We start from the raw sequence: 6,000 nt of genomic DNA, 5'->3' as shown, positions 1-6,000 counted from the left end.
TTTTTTGCATACATTTTGTCTTCTCCATGGAAAACTACACAGTAAACAATATTTCTTTTTCTTCACGACCTTCACAGTGACAGAGGCTGCTATCACTGGTTCTGCGGCCACAGACTGCATCATATGTCCTGGAGACACAATAGCAGCGCCTAGTCACACCCAGGCCTAAAATGGCCTCGATTTCATGTACAAACAGAACGTTCCAGAGGGTGCTGCCGCAGCACGAGCACAGAAGGCGTGACCGACAAAGCCGCGGAACGCCCCTTCTCCTCTTTGACAGTGCAGTCACGCCTCTCTCGCCTGCGCGGCATTCTGGGATATGTAGTCACTTCGCCCATTCTGTACTACCCGGCAACTGCTATCGCTAGACTACCCTTCCCATCTCCCCCTGTGTTTGGGACGGCCTACTCGGCTAATGAGCATGCGCAGTGTGTTTCTCCACGGACTGACCCGCAGCCCGGCTGCTTGTTTTCCTGAGTTGAAGAGCCGCAGTGGAAGTGTCAGGACCGAAGTCGAATTTAGTGTCAGCTACCTGCGCTCGTACTCTGCCAGGTAATGGGGCCTTATCATCCCTCAGTGGCTGGGAGGATGACAAAGATATTCCCAGCCTTAGTGACCATGGTTGCTCTTCAGTAGTGATGTGACAGGACCATAGAAGCCGCAGTGTTAGGAAGCTGAGTGACGCAGCTCGGTGTCATGTTCCAGGCTGTGTAGTCCGGGTGACATTGCGGCTGTGTGAGGGAAGGGGCAGCTCTGCCTTGTATTCTCTTCTCCCTGAACCTTCATATTATTACCAGGGCTGTCTCCATGACATTCACACAGCAACCTGTTACGGGTAAAGTACAGGGCTCTCCGCTATGAACAGCCCTCACAGCCGGGACTAGCTGAGCCTTGTATCCGTTAAAGTAAGCCGGGCCGTTACCTGAGTCGGGGCCGAGCGATGTTTTGTTCTTGTGCTTCCCTTTCCCCCCCTCTTCCCCGCCAGGGGGCGCTGTGGGCGTATTGTTCCCCCATAGAGAAGGAGGGGGGTGCGCTTATTGGATCCTCTTACAGCCTAAATGGCACACAGGCTTGGGATGCGAGGCTGCCTCGTTATGTATGTGGCTCATCAGATGTAGGTGTTCAGGAACACTGCCATGATACCTGATGGGTTTGATTGGTAACAGGCTACACAGGCCAGCTTTTCTCCCACTGCTGGGGGAAGGGATACAATGGAGGTGTCACTGTGTTTTGGTAGCTGGATCGTTTGATGCTGGGAGGCTGTGGCCTTGACAGCTAAAGCGGTAATCGGGATGGCACAAGGTGACCTCAGCTCTGAGCTCTCAAGGCCTCGGCTGATGAGTTCGGGATGGATTTGGTCCAGTGTGTCAGATGCTCTCATCCTTCTTTTTTTTTTTTTTCTCATGGGTTTTTTTAGATTTTTTTTTTTAAATGTAATTTTATATAATTGTGTCATTGCATTTTAATGTCATACGTTTCAAAAAGATACTGATGGAGCAATACAGAGATCAAATGACATTTTATATAATCAAAGCAGTTCATGTAATCGAATTGAGGGAGAGGAATTTGGTAGGATGTTAAAGTGATTATAAAGTCTTCTTCTTTTTCTTTCTATTAAAAGCGCAAACATTAACATGTTTGTAAGTTATACTTAGCTGCTCTGTGGAATGGTTTTGCACAAAGCAGCCCAGAACCTCCTCTTCTTGGGTCCCTGGCTGGAGCTCCTTGCCCCGCCCTCCTGCTGAGTGCCCCCACAGCCAGCAGATTGCTATAGGGGCAGCTGAGCTGCAGCGCCATGTATTCATTCAGACACAGAGCTGTGGTCCAGCCCCACAAAAGGCCACAACCAGCAGATTGCTATAGGGGCAGCTGAGCTGCAGCGCCATGTATTCATTCAGACACAGAGCTGTGGTCCAGCCCCACCCTGTGCCATCTCTCTCCTGATTAGCTAACTGAGTTTGACAGCAGCGGGAGCCAATGGCGCTGCTGCTGTGTCTCAGCCAATCCCAGACGGCCGTGGTACTCGTAGACAGAGATATGGGGCTCAGGTAAGTATTAGGGGGCTGCCACACACAGAAGGCTTTTTATCCTAATGCATAGAATGCATTAAGGTAAAAAAACAGACTTTAGAACCACTTTAACCCAAAAATTGAACTTCCGGCCCCCCCCCCCCTCCGGTATCACATTTAGCACCTTTTCAGGGGGGAGCAGATACCTGTATGATACAGGTATTTGCTCCTACTTCCAGCGATGATCGCTGCAGATTCTGTGGCGTTCTATGCAATGTCCACCCCCTGCTGTCTTCTGGGAGAGACACAGGTCACAGAAGACAGCAGGGACCAGTGAGGATACGCAGCCTCAGAGCCTGGTTCCCTTACTGAATATGCTTGCACCCGGGAGCCGAGGGACAGATCGGCTTCGGGTGAGGACTTTGCGGCGCCCTGGACAGATAAGTGTCCTAATAAAAGTCAGCAGCTGCAGTATTTGTAGCTGCTGACTTTTAATTATTATTTTTTTTTTTTTGGTGGAACTCCGCTTTAAGATGTGTTGTTAAATTGATACTAAAGACTTTGGGGTTGATTTACCAAAACTGCAGAGTGCAAAATCTGGTGCAGCTCTGCATAGAAACCAATCGACTTCCATTTTTTTTTTTGTCTAAGCTTAAAGTAGATGTAAATCCTATAAGTTAAATCTGACATGGGCACACGGCACGATTCCCGCGCATGTGCAAGTTTTTGGCATTATCATTTGATTATGCTGGAACGCTCAGTGCGCCGTTGTCGTAGACACCGGTGTGGTGGTTTCAGCAAATATCTCCTAAACCGTGTAGGTAAAGGAGATATTTCTTGCACCTACAGGTAAGCCTTAATCTAGTCTTGCATGTAGATGCAAGTTGTGTGGTTGGGTTTACAAGCACTTTAAAAGAAAAAGGAGGTAATGCTTGCTTTGTGTAATGATATTGTAAAGAGAGGTCGGTTATCTTCTGGCAGTCCCCCTGCTGGTGCTATCAGCTTCTTCATTGGTTCATGTCAAGCTGGGTTCCAAGGATGCACCCCTAAGTGTACGCTTCTGAGCTACGCTCTGTTTGCACAGACCTAAACATTGCCACTAAGCCACACCCTTGCTCTCTCCTCACAGGGGATGACAACAGCAGGTGCCAATAGATCCTGCTACCCTCAGTTTCTCCTGTGAGGGGAGGGAAGTCATGGAGCTAGGTACCTGTTCAGGGATAGGAATAGGTAGTGGGGTGTTTTTAACTTTTTTAAAGTGGTAGTAAATATGGGGGGAACTTCTACCTGCAAAGGTAAAGGCATAATGTGCTTCATACTAGCACATTATGAAAGACTTACCTTGAAACGAAGCCCTCCAGCTGCGTGCTGTCATTGCCACAGAGGCTTCCATCTTCTACCGGTCGTCTTTTTGGGTTTGTGGGCTGCAGCAGCTTGAATGGCTGAGCCACGATGATGGCACAGAGCTCTGAAAGAAAAGCACAGGTTTGCTGTTCCTTCAGAGCTTTTGCACTGATGACATCACTGGCTGCTGCTCGCTAGAATATCTCCTACGGTGCATGCTTAAGAGATATTGATTTAATCTACAGGTAAGCTTACCTGTAGGTAAAAATAGAGTGTTAACTACCACTTTATTACAGAAAATGCCTAAAGAGGAAAACCTTTGAGGGGGTGTGACACCAGGACTGGCCACCTAATTTGCAAAGTGTACATGGGTTTGTAAATAAAACATAATGTGTGGTTTTAAATGTTGCGGTATCTTCTTGACCCTTCATTAGAACTGAAGAAGTGGCTGGGATGAGCTGCATTACAGAACACGGCTAGCTGAATGTAACTAATTACTGCTAGATAACTTGTTTAGTAAATCCATACACAGTCTTGTCCTTGCTTCTCTCATTGCTCATTATGTTCTCTTGATTCTTGTTTAGCAGGCAATGATGTCACTTTTCTTAAGCGATATGCAGCTAGAAATCAAATGAGCTCCTTTCTAACTGAAATAAAGAGAGGCATATGCTGTGGCTGTGCACTTCCTGTGGGCTTGCAGTGTGGTAGCAGCCTTCAGGACTAGTCCAGGCTTGTAGCGTTTGATGGCAAAACAGTTTCTATAAATCGGAGAAGTTTCCAAGAATATGTGTTCAAATAAAAAAAAGATTGTAATACAGACAAACAAAACCAATATTACACTTTGATTTTTAACTCACAAGTATATCTGTAGCCCAAATCCATTTTCCAGTACGTCGTAAACAAGCATGTTTTTTTGTGCCTGAGAGTGCCGCGCATAGCCACCCATAGACATGAATGGTTGCAGGCAGCTGTACCCAGCTGTGCACAACTCACTACGAGGCAGAACACACACACACACACACACACACACACACGCACGCACACACACACACATATATATACACACACACATATACACACACACATAACTACGTCTCTGAATGTGACTAGTCTTGGTTTAGGAACTTGCTTCTGTGCACGTTTGCCATATGACACAAGCAGTAACACATTGCTACATTAGGGTTGCCACATTTTCTTGAAGTCAAACACGAACACTTTAGCGGCGCACAGCAATTTTTTCTTTTATAGTATAAACTATACATATATTTTGCTATTGAATAACATTTCTAATCATATGAAGTTGATAACAAGAGTCCCCCTTTATGTCAGAGTCCACAGACTTTACCTTTTACATCTGAACTCGCAGTGTTCCCTATTCACTGTAAAGGGGGACTCGGCAGACTCTAATGTAAGGGACTGCTCTGGGAACTCTGATTTAAGGGGGAGCACTGAGAACTCTGATGTACAGAGGACGCTGATGTAAGGGGGAACACTGTGGTCTCTGGTGTTAAGGGGAAATCTGATGTAAAGGGTGCTCTGAGAACTCTGATTTGCCTTGGAGTGCTCACTCAGAGGCAGGAGAGAGAAGGGGGGAGACTTCTTTTACAGACAGGGATGGATGGTGAGCTCACTCACCCCTTGGCAGTCAGCACCTCTCATCCAGATGTATCTGAGGCTGCTAGATTTCAAATTTCCGGCCCCCACTTTCCTTTTCTAAGGCACAGAGCCAGGGATTGGAGTGTGCGCAGTCACAGAGGGGTAGGGCCAGGAGGAAGAGGTGCAGATCGAACCCTCTCCGTCTGTGCGTGTGTTTGGGGGGGGGGGGGGGGGGGAAGCCATTGTCTGGTATGAATAATGTGTCCAGGTTTCAGGCAGTCTGAAACCCAGACACGTGATTTCAAACCCAAACTGTTTGGTTGAATTCTGGACAGGTGGCAACCCCTAAGCTACATCCAGTTACCTGCAACTATTCAGGTCTGTGGTTTGTTGTAAGTAGAATCAGGAATTCCTGGGCACAACAAGACACTTTTAGTTACGCTGTACTAGAGAATTTGCATGAGCCATTAGGGTTGATTCACACCAGGTGCGGTTGGGATGCTATTAAAGCTCAATTCCACTGCAAGATGAGGAAAAATGTCTTGTCTTCTATATGTCATGTTCACACCAAATGTATTGCAGTGGTGTGTGGATGGCGTTTTTTAAGCGCAGTGCAAGGCCTTCCGCTGCCTTGCATGGTGCGACAGCTAATGCAACTTAACCGTTTTCTGACTTTTTTACGTCGGCAGAATGGCACAGCTGCACAAAGTAACATATATTTACATTACTTTGAAGTCCGCGCCGTGCAGGCGTGCTCGGTGATCATGCCCCCAGGACCTGCGTACTTTATGTCCGCCAGCGTCCTGCGACCATGTCACAAAGCGGCCGAACGGGGAAGATGCCAGTGAAAACAAGGCATCTTCCTGGTCTGCCTTGTGATGGGACACTGATCGTCTGCTCCCTCTCATCGGAAGTAGTCATCAGTGTCACAGTAAGCCCAGCCCCCCACAGTTAGAATCACTCCCTAGGACACACTTAACCCCTTCGTAGCCCCATAGTGGTTAAACCCCTTCCCTGTCAGTCTCATTTATACAGTAATCTGCATTTTATA

The 6,000-nt window shown here is 47.3% G+C and overlaps 1 protein-coding gene across 1 annotated transcript in view; it reads left to right on the top strand.

Moving 5' to 3' along the window:
- Positions 1-420: 420 nt before the first annotated feature.
- The window catches only part of ABCC5 (ATP binding cassette subfamily C member 5), a 117,809-nt gene continuing 112,229 nt past the window's right edge, over positions 421-6,000 (top strand). The window contains exon 1 of the mRNA XM_040349739.1: positions 421-552. The gene's annotated coding sequence lies outside the window, so the exon portion shown is untranslated. The remainder of the gene's footprint in view (positions 553-6,000) is intronic.

Source organism: Rana temporaria, chromosome 4 (genome assembly GCF_905171775.1).
Source record: "Rana temporaria chromosome 4, aRanTem1.1, whole genome shotgun sequence".
NCBI classification, from domain to species: domain Eukaryota; kingdom Metazoa; phylum Chordata; class Amphibia; order Anura; family Ranidae; genus Rana; species Rana temporaria.
Note: the sequence above shows the minus strand (reverse complement) of the source record. Positions and strands in the feature narration are given on the sequence as shown.